General features: G+C 38.7%; 1 long non-coding RNA gene across 1 annotated transcript; it reads right to left on the bottom strand.

The window, feature by feature from the left end:
• Positions 1–215: 215 nt before the first annotated feature.
• LOC140631872 (uncharacterized) lies at positions 216–8,773 on the bottom strand. Its single transcript, XR_012029393.1, has 2 exons — positions 8,071–8,773; positions 216–7,065 (listed from the first exon to the last, which is right to left on the bottom strand). It is a non-coding gene; the product is annotated as an uncharacterized lncRNA (long non-coding RNA).
• Between the last annotated feature and the right edge of the window lie 9,734 nt (positions 8,774–18,507).

Below are 18,507 nucleotides of genomic sequence, written 5' to 3'. Positions count from 1 at the left end.
TAATTTTGTGTGTACAACATAGTGATTTGACACTTGCATGCACTGTGAAATGGTCACCACGGGAAGTCCAGTTACCATATGTCATCATACAAAGTGAATACACTATTACTGATTATATTCCCAATGCTGTACCTTACATCCCCGTGATTTATTTATTTCATAATAGGAGGTGTGTATCTCTTGATTTCCTTCATCACTTTTGCCCCCACCCCCGGTTCTCTGTATGGATGAGTCTGAGTTTTGTTTTTTTTTTTTTTATTCCACTTACAAGTGAAATCATGTGGTATGTCTTTCTCTGACTTATTTCACTTAGTATGATAACCTCAAGTCCCATCCGTGTTGTGGCAAATGGCAGTATTGCATTATTTGTCGTGGCTGAGTAATATTTCACTATACACACACACACACACACACACACACACACACACACATACATCTTTATCCATTCACCTATCAATGGACACTTAGGTGGTTTTTGTACCTTGGCTATTGTATATAATGCTGCAATGAACTTAGGAGTGTATATATGTTTTCAAATTAGTGTTTTAATTTTTCTCCTCATACCAGATACCCAGGTATGACTTTGGATAGATACCCAGAAGTGAAATTACTGGATCATATGATAGTTCTATTTTTAATTTTTTGAGGAACTGCCATACTATTTTCCACAGTGGCCGCATCAATTTACATTCCTGCCAACAAGGTGCAAGGGTTCCCTTTCCTCCACATCGTAGTCAACACTTGTTATTTCTTGTCTTTTTGATACTAGTCATTCTGACAGGTGCAAAGTGATATCTCATCTGCTTTTGATTTGCATTTTGCTAGACTAATGAGCACCTTTTCATGTATATTGCCCATCTGTATGTCTTCCTTGGAAAAACATCTATGCAGATCCTCTGACCATTTTTTGATCAGATTTTTTGTTGTTGTTGAGTTGATGACCTTTTTATATATTTTGGATATTAGCCCCTTATTGAATAGATGATTTGCAAATATCATCTCCCATTCATTAGGTTGCCTTTTTGTTTGGTTGATGATTTCCTTCCCTGTACAGAAGCTTTTTAGTCTGATGTAGTCCCATTTGTTTATTTTTGCTTTTGTTGCTTTGCCTTTGGAGTCATATCCAAAAAAACATCACTAAGACCAATGTCAAGGAGCTTATCATCTATATTTTCTTCTACGTGTTTCATGGTTTCAGGTCTTTAATCTATTTTGAGTTTTTGTGTATGATGTGAGATAGTGGTCCATTTTCATTCTTTTGCTTGTACCTGTCCAGTTTTCCCATCACCATTTATTTAAGAGATTGTTCTTTTCCCATTGTATATTCTTACTTCCTTTGTTGTAACCTGACAATATATGCATGGTTTATTTCTGGACTTTCTGTTCTGTTCCACTGATCTATGTGTCTGTTTTTACGTGAATGCCATACTGTGTTGATTACTATGGCTTGTAGTATAGTTTGGAATCAGGGAATGTGAAACCTCTGGCTTTGTTCTTCTTTCTCAAGATTTCTTTGGCTATTTGGGGTCTCTTGAGATTCTATATATATTTTAGATTTGTTCTAGCTCTGTGAAAAATGCCTCTGGAATTTTGATAGGAATTGCATTGAATCTGCCATGAGTAGTACAAACATTTTAAAAAGTTAATTGCTCCATAAACACAGAATATTTTTCCATTTATTTGTATCTTCCTCGATTTCTTTCGTAAATGTCTTATAGTTTTCAGTGTACTGGTCTTTCACCTCCTTGGTTAAATTTATTCCTAGGTATTATATTCTTTTTGATGCAACTGTAAATGAAATTTTTAAAAACTTCTCTTTCTGATAGTTTTTTATTTGTGTTGGAAACAGATTTTTGTAGATTAACTTTGCATCCTAAACCTTCACTGAATTCACGTATTAGCTCCAGCAGCTTTTTGATAGAGTCTTTAAAGTTTTAGTATCACATCATCTGCAAAGAGTGACAGTTTTACTTTTTCCTTTCTGATTTGGATGCTTTTTATTTCTTTTACTTGCCTAATTGCTGTGGTCAGGAGTTCTAATACTATGTTGAATAACAGTAGCAAGAGTTGGCATCCTTGTCTTGTTCCAGCTGTTAGAGGAAAAGATTTCAGCTTTTTACCACTGAGAATGATATTAGCTGTGGGGTTTGTCATATATAGCTTTTATGATGTTTAGGTACATTTCCCCTATACCCACTTTGTTGAGAGTTTTTATCATAAGTGACTGTTGAATTTTTTCAAATGATTTTTTCTGCATCAATTGAGATGATCACATGGTGTTTATCTTCCACTCTGTTAATACAGTGTCTCATTGATTGATTTACAAATGTTGAATCATCCTGGCTTCCCTGAAATAAATCCCACTGGATCGTGGTGGATGATCCTTTTAATGTATTGTTGACTTTGGTTTGTCAATATTTTGTTGAGAATTTTTGTATCTATATTCATCAGGGATATTGACCTATAATTTTTTTTCTTTCTTTTTGTGGTATCCTTGTACATTTTGGTCAAGGTAATGCTGGTCTCATAAAATAAGTTTGGAAGTGTTCTCTCTTCTTCAATTTTTTGAAAGAGTTTGAGATGGACGTATTAAATTTTCTTTGAATGTTCAGTATAATTCACCAACATACTCAAGTCTTTAACTACCCACCTTTTTATGCTTGATATTTCCTCCTGAATTCCAAATAATAACAAAAATAACCAATTTGTTGCAAACCAGGCACTTTGACTAAATGGTCACAGCAATCCTAGGATGTAAAGATTATTACTATCCTCACTTTTAAAATGAGGAAGAAGAGGCTCAGAGTGGTTAAATGTTGTCCAACAACACAAGCTAAAACGTAGAAAGGTTGAAAATCTACCACAGATGGATCGTTATTTCTCATTCTCTATATCTAACAACTTCCAATTCTCTCTACACTGTTCTCACTACCCACTTTGGATTCTGTCTTTATTTGGTTCTCTTTCTGGTCCCTTTCTTGGCATATTAAACCTTATACATTACTTTGGCTGCAGTGCCTACAAATTCTAGTGGTTATCAAGCCTAGCTGCATATTGGACTCTTGGGAAGATTATAAAACATACCTATGCCCAGAATTCACCCCCCAAAGGCTGCATTTTAATTGGTCTAGGATGGAGTCTAAGAATCAAAATTTTCAACCTCTTACCCCCACTCCAGACATGTTTCACTCAACTGTGTATCCCTGGTGCCTGAAAGGCATTCACTCAACGTTACATGAATGAATGAATGGATAGATGTATGAAAGATGAACAAACGAGTGAACTTCAGGCTAAGGTAGAAGCCAAAATTATTTTTGACAATAAAACAAGAGCAGTTTTAAAAGACCTCGGCTAGATGGAAGTTCAAGATAAATGCAGAGTCATTTTGACCTCCTCTGGGAGGCTGGAGAAGAAGGAAGCTGCATCCTGTAACCCAGTCCAGAGCCCCACACAATGGAAAACTATAAATAGCAGCCCTCGATCACATGAGGGTTATGTAATACAAGATTCACAGAACACGGCTGCCTTTATCACTCAGGCTTAAGTTGCACTGAAATGGAAACTCAGCTGATGCCCTATGTATTAATTCCTTCAAAAGATGAAAGCCTCCCAGCCTTTGCCCAGACCATCAATTGGCCCATGTTCCAGGCAGGTTTCTGGGGCCTTTCTTGCTAAAAAACCCCTGCTGTCTTTGCAGATAACAAGTAGGCAATTTCAGCGGAAGAATTATTTTTATTTGCAAAGATACGGCCAGAATTTCCCCTGATCAAGTGAAAAGGGAGTGTGTATCAGTTTTTCAGACACTTGGAAACACTGGGTCGCGAACGCCAAAGAGGACTTAGATATGCAGACTTGTGTGTCCAGTTCCAGAGAGGTCACCCTTGCTTGTTCCTCCAGCTGAGATTTGCTGATCATCCAAAAACCTTTTGCAGAACACCCAAATCCACTCTGTGCCATTTAACTCTATTAGGAGGAATTCATCGCCTTCTCTAAAATGACAGGGCTCCAAGACAGAGCGATCCCAGAGCTACCCCTTGCCTGAGAGAGGGATTCCAGAGCTACCCCAGAATACACAACTGATTCTCACGGCTTGGTAAAGGGGGCCTCTGAAATAAATCTTTCTATGAGACAAAGGGTAAGTATGTGGTGGCAGAGATTGATGCTATATTCTCCTTTTCCTCTCTGATGCACAACTAGCCCTCACTTCCCTGTTGTTCTTACAGTTAGGCATGGCTGTGTGACTGTGTTCCAGCCAACAGGGTATGAGAAGTCAGATGTGCCACGTCCAGGCCCAGCCACACACATTTCTCCATGTTTGAATGTGCCCTCTGGATGGCTGAATGGAGTCGCCTCTTAGGGCAATTCTGGAAATCACGAGTTGAAAATACGAGAGCGTTGTGAGCCTGGATCCCTGAATGATTGTCTTCATGATAGTGGTCCTGTCATCTTTCCCATTACCCAGTGCTGCCATCAGAGCAAAAAATAAACTTCTATCGTGTTTGAGCCATTATATACCATAAGGTGTGTCTCTTACAGCAGCTAGCCTTCCCTACCTAGGCATAGATGTCATCCGCGTGTCATGATACTAGCATCAAGGACAGAAATCTCTCATTTGCTTTGGAAGAAAAGATCCTCCAGAATGGCCTACTTATCCAAAAACTATTTTGCCAGCCTGCCTTTGCCCTCAGGAGGCCCTAGTAATTGACAAGCTCAGAATTCTTATCTGAAGCCAGGTGTGGATGTTTGCAAGACTCATCTGGTTTATCTCTGATGTAGATGAGCAATTTTTCCAAATTCCATCTCAAAACACAGACATTCTATGCAAGGACTTTAGTAAACACCAGAACAGGAGGAAAAGGATACTTTGAGTAAAATTCATATTATGCTACAGATGGGTTTCTGGAACAAACAAAATTGAAATTTTTATCAGACTGATCATATGTCAAGGAGATAAAAAAAAATCTGTCTTTAAAGATCTTTCTGCAATTCAAACAATCTCAACCCACATTCCTTAAGTACTTTTTGAATTATCACAGACTCATAATCCTTTTAGTGAAAAGCAATCTATATTTTGCATAAGCTGTCAATGACTTCAATGATACCCAAGATGCAAGCAGAGGTGGGATGGAGAAAGAAAAAATAGAACACTTAGATAAAAGTGAAAAATAATCTACATTCCAGAAAGGATTCCTGGGCCAGAAAGCAGGCAGAGTGTTCTGTGTGCAGACACTGGATTAATGAGAATTTACACTTGTCAGTGAAGCTGGTAGAGTGCTCTGGAATTGACACATGGGGGATCATGCTGGACATCTGTTACCAAATCTAAGTGCCTGGCAATAGAAGAATCCTGAGAACTCAGGACTCCAGTGATTCTCCTCCAACTCCAGCTAGGTGAGGAACAAGGAGTGGAGGCGTTTATCTGGGAAAATAGGTGAAAAGCAACTACGGAAGGGCCCCAACAACAAACAAAGAGGATCCTCCAAGTATGAGGGGGGAAAAAGCCAGCTCTTCAAGCTCAGCATCCTGACAGGAAGGAAGGGCTTATTCAGGGAAGAAGAAATCCATCTCTCCTCTGTTTGTGTTAGAGACACAGTCTGGCACAATCTGTAGGAACTCACTTGAACTTTATACTCTAGAAACCTTGTAGAATTCTCTTCTCAGCCATCAGGGCAAAATCAAACTCAATGACTTTGGAAAGCTTCCCAAATGAGCCTTTCCACAGAAAGGAGAAGCAGTGTAGCTGTGGCTTTAGAGTCCCGAACCCCAAATTCTTGATCACCTGCCCCATCCATAAAATCCTGCCGGGCACATATGTGTATTTATTGATTCACAAAGCATGTATGTGAGCCACTGTGTATGATACTAACACATCTTAGAGCGTATAAAACACATACCCAGTAAAAGAAATGTTGTAAGTATACATCAAAATGTTTATTTTCTGTGCCCCAAATGGGTTGTCTTTTACATTCTCATGTTGGATACTGTTACCTTTAATGCTGGTCCCAGAAAAGAGACCTTCTCTTCACAAGAGTGACTGTGGTATCAAAAAGAGACAAAAGCCTCCTGGCCTGTGCTTGAGCTAAGAGATAGCTTTACAGAGCTACAACCTAGTTGTGTCTAGGTTCAAAGTGTGGATTCTGTGCTATCTACCGAAGTCTGTTGCCTGAGTAACCAGAAGAATCGTGTGGAAACAGAGCTCCCTAAGGGGGTAAGTCATGTTTTATTTATCCGTCCTCCTCTAGGGCTTGCAGGGTGTCTTACACTGAGGACATGCTGGGTACCCAGTGGTGCCTGTTGAATTCAACCATGAATCAGTAAATGACTGAACAAATCAAATGGGTGCAGGAAAAACATTTTTAAGCCACTAGGACAAGTACAATTAAGGTATACTTCTCACTTGTCAGTGAACTATCTCCATTACTGGAGGAATGAGCATCTTCTGCCCTGCCTTTAACGCAGTTAAAGTTCTAACTTCTAATCAAGAGCTCTCTTCAAAGGCCTTCAAGGCCTAGGCAGGTACCACAGATGCCCCCGAAGAGCAGCCAAAGCAACAGTGAGAAGCAGTGGAAACTGGCTAAATGGAACACATAGAAGGTCAAATGAGGGTGACCATGTGTACCTGTTAGGCCAGGTGTTTTCTTCTGTGGGTGTCTAATGGTTTTGCAACATGTCTCATCAGCTACATTATGAACCCAAAGAGGTCTGGGAATGTAGGGTGTTTCTTCTTCTGTCCCCACAATGGTCTGATGGAATACAAACTAGACTTAGTGTCCAAACTTCCAACTCTCCTACCTAACTAGCTAGATGGCCTTGGACAAGGCATTCACCTCCATGATGCCTGGTTTCTTCAGCCAGCCAATGAGAATAGCACTACTTGCCTCACAGGGATGTTCAGAAGAACAGACAAGACTTGCAAACTGTGATACTGTATATAAAGGTAAGGAATTACAATCGTAACTCAAGTAGTGAATAAATACCTGTTGGAATGCTTCGAATAGAGAGGAGAAATAATTCTTTACAGAATCAATATGTGCCTCTGTTGAAGACTTCTTTTAAAAATACCATCTATAGAGAGAGAAAATTTTAAAATAGAGATCAAGTTAATACACAAAACAACAATACATTATTATCAGTAATGAACTTGAAAATTTTAAACTTTATGATATTAAGGTAGATAAACATGTATTGAAGAATGCTTTTCCTTTTTATAGTTTAAAGTATATATTAATTGCATTTGTGTTTTATTGGGATATGTGATAATCTATTATAAAATTATTGGATCTCAAACACTACAATTGTCATTGAAACGCTACTGGGTAGTAGAATTACTCTTAAATTTTATTTTCTTCTTCGTATGTTTCTCTGTTCTCCAAATATTCTTCAATAAACACAACATACAACCTTTTTTTTTTTCTGATTCTGAAATGTTAAAAAAGAAAAAAAAAACATCTGTGGTGGTTGACCACAGACTTTTAAAATTGTGGTAGGAGAAAAAAAATTATGGTAAGAGTATAAAGTAAGGAAAAAATTATGAAAATGACATAGTCAATTTGTAGGAAAAATCTAATTAAATTAAAATTTGATTTAAAAATTCTTGATTAAGGGGTGACTGGGTGACTCAGCCAATTAAGCGTCTGCCTTTGGCTCAGGTTGTGATCTCAGGGTCCTGGGATCGAGTCCCACTTGGGCTCCACATTCAGCAGGGAGCCTGATTCTCCCTCTCCCTCTCCCCTTCTCCATGCTCATGCTCTCTCTCTGTCAAACAAATAAAATATTTAAAATATATATAAATACATAAAAAAATTCTTGATCAAAATCTGTTAAGATCTGTTGTTTAAAAAAAGACTATAGATATTCTATCTTTGTGTAAAAATGGAAGTGTAACAACATACATTCATTTTTGCTTGAAATGTTTGCGGAGGGGGTGGTAAGGTGTGTAAGATGTAGGAACCCCAATATGAGGATAAGAAACAAGACTTTATGTACTTTTTGCTATATTGTTTGAATTTTTAAAATACCACATGCAAGTAATAACTATTCTAAAATACAAGTATTATATGAGCTCCTGACCTTTGTTTGGGGAGTCAGTCCTCACAGTGGGTTTGTGCTAGAGGCTGCCATTGCCAGTGGAGAGATAAATGTGCAGGCCTGTGTGGCCAAGGAAGTGCCAGGCTGATCGTGAGCTCATTTTCCTCAGCCTGCTGAGTAGTCGTGCTTGGATTTATCTGCTTCCTGAGGCAGTGTGAGACTCTAGCTCCACACTGTTTGTGTGTTCTCTGTTCCAACCCAGCATGGCTCTTGGTTGCGAGTTGGCAATGTTGAACATAGCTGGTTACATTTCAGGGACTTGCCCTGTCCAATAGACTTTCCAAGCCAGGCTCAGTATACACTGAAAGAGACTAGGTCTGTGTTCAATTGAGTCAGAAGTACAGTTGGGCTAGAAAAGCCTGGAAGGTGCCCGCAACGAAGCCCCACATTCTCCATGCTCTAGCTAGAGTCTGCAGCAAATATACCCTCACACCTACTCTGCTGAGTCCATCCATTTGGTCTAAAGGGAAACACTGGGTGTGGTTTTGGACTAGCCAACTATAAGCCACTGCTCTGCACATGCCCTGACTGAGGGATTTGGGTTGTACAAGTTTGTCACTACAGGTCATCTGGTAGTACAACTTAGCTCATGATTGGTGGATCTTGCCTTTCTTTCTCTTTCTTTCTTTCTTTCTTTCTTTCTTTCTTTCTTTCTTTCTTTCTTTCCTTCTTTCTTTTTCTTTCTTTCTTTCTTTTTCTTTCTTCTTTCTTTCTTTCTTTCTTTCTTTCTTTCTTTCTTTCTTCTTTCTTTCTTTCTTCTTTTTCTTTTCTTTCTTTCCTTTTCTTTTTCAAGGTGGGTCTACTATTCCAAGCAGCTCAGAGAAATATTTCAACTTTCTACATTACAATTAGAAAATTCTGTCCATGAAAAAAACCCATCCACTGAAAAATGGCAAGATGGGACAAAGAATGGGAGAAATATATTTGGTGCACTCATAACCAACAAAGAATTAGTAGGCCAACATAAGCAACTTCTATAAATCAATAAGAACTGAAAAATCTAAATATAGGTAAACAATTCACCAGAAGGAAAAGCTGAATGGTCTATGTAGAAAGACCCTCAGTCTCAAGGAAAGGAAACTAAAACTTCAGGGAAATATTTCAAACGAATTAGATTGGAAAAATTTTTAAAAGCTTGGCAATACTTAATATTGGTTAAGATTTAACAATGGGTGGCTCACTGGTTAAGTGTATGCCTTTGGCTAAGGTCATGATTCTGGGGTCCTGGGATTGAGCCCCATGTTGGGCTCCTTGCTCAGTGGGGAGCCTGCTTCTCCGTCTCCCTCTGCCTGCTGCTCCCTGTGTTTGTGCTCATGTGCACTCTCTCTCTCTCTCTGTCAAATAAATAAATAAAATATTTTTTAAAAAAATGATTATAATAATGGAAACACATACACTGTTGTTAGAAGTATACATTGGTGCACCCACTTTGGAGAGCAATTTGAAGATATGCACAACTTACATATTAGGATGTAAAAGGAAAACAAAAACTATTCCAAGTATTGAAACAGAAGGAATTTTATCTAAGGAATTGGTTACCTGGGGACTAAAGTCCTGAGAAGTCAAAAAGCAGTGAGGAACTTAGGGACAAGCAACTTCAGGAACCCACTACCACCCCAGGATACAGAGGTGAACAGGAGGAGCTACCAAAGAGCAGGAGTTAGTGAGTCTTTGGGCAGAAGCGAGAACTCTGGCCACATGTGCAATGGAAGTTGAGGAGCAGAAGAGAACCCCTCTGAGCAAGAGGGAGATGAGCATTCTGACTTCTCTCTTCCCTTCCTTCCTACTCTCTCATTCATGTCTCCCACTGGCTACAACCAGAAAGCAGGCAAGTGACACAGGAGGCTGAGCAAGGTCAACCTATGTGGATCAGGTCCCTGAGATACAGAGCAGAACAGAGAAAGGACAAAGAATGGATCTGCCAAAAACAAAACAAAATACAAAAACCCTTGCACACAAGCAAATGGAGACATATATAATAAAACTTAGAGTGACATAGTTCATAAAAGCAAAACATGAGAAATAATTGCCTATTAAGAGAAGAGAGGAATAAATTGTAGTAGAGTCACACAACAGAATAGTCTGAAGAAGTGAAAGCAAATGAACAATAGTGACATTTATCAACATGGATAAATCTCACAAAGCCAAACAAAATAAATTTTTGAATCTTTAATATTTATATAAAGCATAAAAGCATGCAATATGATGATGATAGATATGTTGTACAGGCATGAAGAAAAGTTGAAGAAGTATAAAGAAATATATCTTTTGTGGAGAGAAAGGAAAATGTGAATAGGAAGAGATACTCTGAAGGTTTCAAATGTAATAGTAATGACACTGGGTGATGGATACATGAGGCAATGCCTATTGCTGCTTATCGTTTACATAAAAAATATTTCACAGGGCAGCCCTGGTGGCACAGCGGTTTAGCGCCGCCTGCAGCCCAGGGCGTGATCCTGGAGACCCTGGATCGAGTCCCACGTCAGGCTCTCTGCGTGGAGCCTGCTTCTCCCTCCGCCTGTATCTCTGCCTCTCTCTCTCTGTGTCTCTATGAATAAATAAATAAAATCTTAAAAAAAAAATATATATATATATATATATATTTCACAATACATTAAATCTTAGTCTTACAAAGGAGTTTGGAGTATGAGCAATATAGAGCTGGCTATCTACGCTGCAGAAGGACACTCCATTCTGTTTATTTCGGAGGCAGGGCTGGATGCAGTTCTCAACACCGGCCCAAGAAACCCCCTTCCGGCTCTGTCTCCTGCTTGAACCCGATCCAGTGAGGCAGACAATCAACCCTCCCACCGGCAAGCTCTAGACATGCAGGTCATCGCTAGTATTCTCCTGACTATAGTGCAGATATTCCAGGTAGAAGTTAAGCCCCCAGTCGGTTTACTTCAGTTTTCTCAGGCCTCATTCAGGCACGGACTCTGCCTCATGACGCCAAGAAACATGTTCCAGAGCTCTTCAAGAGGTCTCTTTGCATTCTTCCTCCACTAGGCCTGGGTTGGATGGTAGCAATCCCAAAGCATGGCACAGCCTTCCAAAATCATCATCCCCAAATCTCTCTTCTCCACTCTAAGCCTTTGTACTCTTTCTTTGGCTAGATCTAAACAGGGCCAGCTTCACGGGTCTGTGACCTGTGCAGTGACACAGAGCCCCACACTTCAAAGGGCCCTGTGTTCGGTTTATTTTTTTATTTTATTTATTTTATTTTATTTTTTTGTGTGTGTTCGGTTTAATGCTCTGCTCTTGCTGGGTGGAATTTCTTAATAATTTTTGAGCAAGAGACCCCGCATTCTCCTTTTGCACTGGGCCCCAGAAATTGTATAGCTTATCCTGGGCCTGAGAGCTGTGGGACAGGTTCCTAGAGCCATTTTCTTGTAAATCTGCCTATCAGAGAAGGAGTTCTGACAACCACTCGGATAGCTGATAGCTATCTTACTGCCCTAAGTCAAACCAGGAAGGAAGAATCCCATTCTCGTGTTCCATTCCACTATCTACTAGCTTATAATTGATCTTTCCTACAAGGAAATGTAAAGACCACTAAATTGAATACTGTGTGCTCATGTCCCTAGCTCAGTATCGGGCTTATAATGTATGTTCAACAAATACTTGTTGAACATTTATAAAATATTACACCTAGGGGCACCTGAGTGGCTCAGTTGGTTAAGCGTCTAGCTTTGACTCAGGTCATGATCTCAGGGTCCTGGGGTGAAGCTCCGCATAGGGCTCCTTGCTCAGCAGGGAGTCTGTTTCTCTCTCGCCCTCTGCGCCTCCCCCCTGCTCATGCTCCCTCTCTCTCAAATAAAGAAAATCTTTAAAAATAAATAAAATATTACATCTAATAACTTTATGTGAAAATCATAGGCCAGATTTTATACACAGGATATATTCTTGAAGAACTTGCATAACACAACACTGATTTTTCCACAGAAATAAGTGTAAAGTAAGAAGATGGTTTCTTAAAATCTACAATGAATATGTATTTTTGCTTTAATGCTTTGTATTTTCTCGATAGTATCACTAACAATTTATGGGATACTTGCTCGAAAATGTACCATGGGAGTTGTTTGGCCTTCTTTGTGACATTAAAGCGGGTCTCAAGTTCATTCCAAAATGCCTAATTTTCAGGCTTATTTTTCAGCGCCAGCAATGGACTCCCATTTAATGAGTGCTCGGATGAGATTGCTTCAGAATGTAAAAATATTTCAAATTATAAAGAGTAAATGCTAAAATAAGTACAGCATCATCACCACCACCACCACCTGCAGGAGTTCTAATTCAGGGAGACCACAGTCTGGCTCACGAAACACTAACAAAGGGTTGCGCGTATTTTTGTACTACCAGCCAAAGTGCAGTGCAGCAATAGCATAAACCAGTTTTATATTTTACTAAGCTTGCCAACCTTAAAACCAATTTTCAAAAATTGGGGATATTTGCATTATTTTCAAATTCCACACGAGTTTAAACATAACTTAATATTATTTGACATCTGCATAATTAAATTCACACAAATGCAACCACAGTGCATGTCACTAGGTTATCTGGGTTTTAATGTATCCATAAACACTGCTTTAAACTGAACACCATAAATAGTGGACAGTGAATAAGCAAAGAAGCAATAGCTTTGTACAGCACCAGATGACCTAAAGTGGTTTTGGCAGCAAAATCAAACACAGGAATACTTCTTAAAATTCATTTGCTCCACATGGCAAAAGAAGGAGGAAGTAAAATATCTAGCTAATACCTAATATTTAAATCCTAGACAAAACATTTCAGTGCAAATAGGGAAGTGCTTTATTTACTCTGCTCCAAGTCAAAGGTATTTGGATAATTAGTTTTCTTTAAACAACACTCAGCTTTGCTGACATCTCATTTTCCAAAAGCAGCTGTTAGCCAAATATAGTATTGTTTATTCACTCCCCGGAAGGCTGTTTTTAAAAAGTGCTTCTTCTGGTAAATATGTTGCATCACATAATTGGAGATAACAGGAAAAGTAGGAGTTGCTGTTTGGATTTAAATAAACATCTGCTCAAAAGTCCAGTTTTCTGTTTGCAAATAATTCTTTTATTTTTTGCCATTAGGCACATTGACTTGTTTATTCCTCATTTCTGGGCCATGTTAGAAATATTACAAACATGGTTAACACATGAGAAATTTCTCTTGAAAAGTGATAGAGATGAAGTTGAGCTCTTTGCCTTTTTCTTGTATTATACATGTCAGCTAATGTTAGCTATTCCAGTGCCAGAGACTTTCATGAATAGGTAATATTAACCAGCACAATGTTGATTATCTGATATATACTTAAATTGCAGTGAGATAACGTTTTTTGTTTTTAGAAAGTGTCTATTTAAAAATACCTGTAGCATCTGGGACTTAAGTTCCAGATCATCCTCTGAAGGGGAGTAGAGAATGAAAACTGCTACTGCTTTTGCAAACAAGACACCCAGTTCCTATCCTGTACCATGTGACTGGCATGAATGTGTTACTTGCATTGTTGGCTTTTTCCCTTATTTCTAGGAACTAAAAATGTATATAACTTTCTCTGATCTACTATTTTTTTCTCATCACTAGAGTTTTCTGCCTGAATATTTCATCCTTAAAATACATTCCTTTCTTGACTTCGTATTGACCCCAGTTCACTGTCAGAGCTAATCTAAAGCAGAGTAGAAATCTCTTTAAACTGGAAATCAGAAAATCCAGGTTCTAATTTCTCTCTGTTGCTGAAATCCATAGGTTCCTCCTGGGAAAATAAGAATTAAATTGATGTCTGGGAGATTCCATTCAATTCTACAATTTCACTAATTAATTTATTGCTAAGTGGGTGGGTCACACAGCAAATGCCAAAATCTGGGGCAAGAAAGGTGACATTTGTTCTTTAAGGTTATCCAACCTGCTATGACCTTCTAGAAGCATGGCTAATTAAGAGTTCCCAACATATAATTCACATTACATTTGTCATCCAGTTCATGGGGCTTCAAATTGATGTTGATGGGTCAAAAAAACATTCTGTGTTCACCTGGAAATTTGCAATCTTTTTATGTTCTGAGCCGTTTTCCATTAGTGCTTGTGCATGAGAAGTATTTCAAATAAGCCAAAAAGCACTTCTAAAACTATGTTCAAATTCTAGCAAGATTTAAGATGGAGCAAATGCTCTGCTTCCCATTTGGATCCTTGAAGCAGTGAACACACTTCATGAAGAACACATTTATATTTTCTTGCACATAAATATGTTTGTCATAATACCAGAACCACTGAGACAAATGGCTATGTTCAGCTGGGAAGTGTATCTTTTCTTTCTGTATTATAAAGAATGTGTTATGGTATAATTATTCTTGTGGTTTTATAGTTCAAGACACTTTTATAGTATAGGAAGCTTCTGTCTACTGAAATAGCGTATGCTACTTAATTACGATAAAGTTCTTTGCAAATATAAAGAACTAATACTCATTAGCAAATAAATTTTCCAAATACATTCTACTCTTTTATTGCACTGTTTTCTTAACAGAGAAGTAGAGCATGGTTGTGAAATCCTATCTCGAGGAAAAGAAATTGCCTGCAGAAAAGTGGATTTTACAGATTTCTACTCCTGATAGAATAAGTATCCATAATACAAACATTTCCCCCAAAGTTTTTAGGTTCTTTGAAAGGTCAATGGGCATACATTTTTATCAGTACCATTCTACACAACCAGTACTAGAAGCTACAGTGAAAACTATGATTATGAGAAAGAGCTTTCAAAGAAGGAAGATACTTAATTGTGTAAGAATTTATAACTACAAGGGTGCTTAAATTAAGGGCTCACTTAAACTTATTCATCCAATTGTCTTAATACTGACAGCTGAATTAGTCAGGACTCTTGAGGTTTAAACAGAACCCCAACTCAAACTAGATTAAGCTAAAACAAAACAAAACCCACAATCCCTACACCTACCAGGAATACTGAGTAGCTTATACAATTTTAAAGCAGCACTGCAGGAACCAGGGCCTCAGGACCAGAACCAGGGACATTATACGGCTCCAGGAATCTATTACTTTCTCAGCTCAGGCAGCTCCAGTTAGGGTGGTAGTCATGTTCTCAGGTTAACAATATCAGTAGAAAGAGGACTTCATTCTCTCAAGATTTCTGTAACAAAAAGAACCCTGATGGGTCTTGTTTAGGTCCTCTTGAACCAATCACTGCTGCTGGGTTGTGGTATACTGTGACTGATCCAATCTCAGTCATCCTTAGCAACGAGGAGTGGAGAGCCAGAATTAAGAAGCCCAAAAAGACTGCATGCAGTAGCGGGCTTCCCCCAGGAGAAAGGGATATTGCTACCTAAAATGGGATAGGAAATGGACTAGTCTAAAAACTGTTCTTACTTTGGTGACCTTGGTCCTTTCAACCTTGAGGTGGAGGTTTCTGATAATGTGTCAGGAGCTTTGGTGCTAAGAGACCTGTAGGCCTGTCATGTTGGTTTTGACAACACTGAGCTTGGTGTTCCTTGGCATCTGAACTGCCTTGGCTTTAGTTCTTTGCCTGCATTCTTCAGTTCTTTCTTCTTAAGTTTTTGAAACTTGATACACTTAAGCTTTAACTACTAGAAACTTTATGAATTTATCTTAAGAACCAACATGATGCCATGGAAAGACCAGAGTTAGAAGCAAAAGCCCAGATCCTTCCTTGCTCTGGCATTTACTAGCCTTGGGATCCTTGGGAGGTTACCTTAGTTACCTAGGTTAACTAAGATCCTACAAATCTTAGTTTCATCATCTGTAAAACGAATGCCTGTTCCCTTATAAAGTTGCTATAAAAACAGAGGATAGACACTTAAACCAAGTGGCTGCTCACAACTCAGATTCAACTGTTACTGAAAGTGAGGTGCCACTACCACGGGGCAAACTTAAATGCTTGAGGTACTAGACCAAGGGCTGGGAGGATGAAAGAACAAGACATGGTCCCCGCCCTCACTGGACTTACAACTTTAGTGAAGGACAAAGTAAAAGAAGTGCTTTAAGAGACAACGAGAAAAACTAAGCGTGCAATGAAATTACCTTGTTCTAGGAACCTTATCTATACTCTTTCCCCCATCTAGTGTTGCTATTTAATGGATTTAAGCACCAATTACTATAGCAGAAAAATAGCACTAACTGCTCAATTTTTTGTAATATATTGAAAAAAGGATATTTAGGGAATCCTGGCAAAAATGGACATGTCCTATATATGCAGGATGCCTGGCAAAACGAACTCTGACAACAATCCTACAATCCTCTTTCTCTATTTATATAAACATTACATGTATTTATATAAACAATAAGTTCTATTACTTCCACTGTATAAATGAGGAAACCAACTCACATACATTGAGTAACTTATACAAGGTCACAGACAGAAATGACAGAACTGGAGCCAAGCCCTAACCTCTCTGGTTCTAAAGCCTTGAACCTTTACATCACACCTTCACTTTCCTCAACAATAACAATGGAAGGTTTAGGTTGAAATTCCAGTTTGACCTTTAAATGTATCTCTGACTTTAGGCCCATTTCTCCTGCACCTCCTGTACTTCCCCCTAACAAACCCAACATGTTGGCCAAATAGCTGAGCTTCTCTTCAGTTCTCTGGAATTCTGAGAACTACTCATTAGTGATTCTCAAACTCTGGTCCCTGGACCATCAGCATCATCACCTGGGAACTTGTTAAGAAAGCATATTCCCTGCCACATAGAACCTACAGGAAGCTGGGCATAGACCAGAAATGTTTTAACTAGCTCTCCAGGAGTTCCTAATGCAAATTGGAAAAGCAGACATTCAGCATATTGTGAGACCTTTTCTCCTCTTCAACAACCAAGTGCATAACTCACAATACATTTCTTCTGAAGTTTTTTCAAAAGATTTTATTTGAGGGAGAACATGAGCAGGGACGGGGGCAAATGGAGGGAGGAAGCAGACTGCCCACTGAGCAGGGAGCCCGACGCTGGGCTGGATCCCAGGACCCTGAGATCACAACCTGAGCCGAAGGCAGATGCTTAAACAACTGAGCTACCCAGGCTCCCCCTCCTCTTCTGGAGTTTTTGAGGTATCTTAGAAACTTGAAATTTACACTAAGGCACAGGACTGAAAATATCTACCTTTGTTTTCAAACACATCGTTAAACTTCACTGAACGAACTAAAACGACAATGCTTGCCAATACCATTGCTACCCCACCTCTACCTTCTATTAGATGCTACTTTTAAGTCAGAAATCCCTCCCCTTCAAGGTCTTTTACTTTTTATCCCTCCATCCTTTCCTTTTTCTTAGTCATTCAATACTCTACCCATTTTGTCCCAAACCTATTTAAATGACTCTTCACACTCATTCCTAAGTGTCTCTGTTCCATCCACATGCAAAATGACTCTATGGTCCTAGGAGCCCCACTGACCCCTGTGAATGTGCCAATTACTTAGAGAGATGGGACTGCAGTTGACCGATTATAAAGCAGTTACCTAAACACACTGATGTAAAAAAAAGTTTGTTCCATCCAAGTTTTCCAGTTAAGAGCTATTTTGCTGATTAGAAATTATTTAAGCCTGTTAATCTAAGTCCCCAAAGGACCTTTTATTAGGCCATTTTATTAACTCAATTCTAAAATACTATTTTTTTCAGAACATTACATCTACATATGCTATATAGTCAAGATTATACATTATGTGTTAACCTCTGTATCATTACTGCTTTTATATTTAAACTTAAAAAAAAAAAAAAAAAAAAAAAAAAAAAACTCCTGTATAGACTAGGGACAATGCTAACATAGGACAATTGTCACAGTGCTATACTCAAGTGTATATGAAAGTCTTACATTGGTGACAAAATATATAGCCACCTCCCCTCACTAAAGGATACAGACTGAAACAGAAATAGAACAAGTTAAAGATACTACCTGATGCCATGAAATTTTAAGACAATACTAGACGTAGGTCCAAAGTTGTTAAACATCACCAACAGATAACTGGATGCATCAGCATCAGCTTGGCGAACTTCTGAAAAAATAGTTTCCTAGGATACATTTCCCAATTTTCAACTTCAGAATTGCTCAGAAATGTTAGAATTAGTCTCAGGTGTTTTGAGCGTACAAAATATTTAAGAGCTACTGGCCCAGAGACACGTTCCATTTTAAAATTACTCCCAAGCACCATAGCACAAGCCAATTTAAAAATATGCACAAGATGAGGGGGGACCGAATTCAGTAACTTTTCACTCAGCCACTGAAGCTGAGATAAGGACTCCACAAATAAGTAGGACACTCATTACAGCAGTTGATCAGCTCTACCATCTCATTTCCCTGGTCCACAAGGTAGGCTCTAAATTGAGGCCTTTCTGACTTTTCAAATTAGACTCCATGGAGCAATCACCGTGAGGCTGCATACAATTTCTACCAAATCCAGAAAGCCTT

Source organism: Canis lupus, chromosome 4, assembly GCF_048164855.1.
Source record: "Canis lupus baileyi chromosome 4, mCanLup2.hap1, whole genome shotgun sequence".
Taxonomy (NCBI): domain Eukaryota; kingdom Metazoa; phylum Chordata; class Mammalia; order Carnivora; family Canidae; genus Canis; species Canis lupus.
Note: the sequence above shows the minus strand (reverse complement) of the source record. Positions and strands in the feature narration are given on the sequence as shown.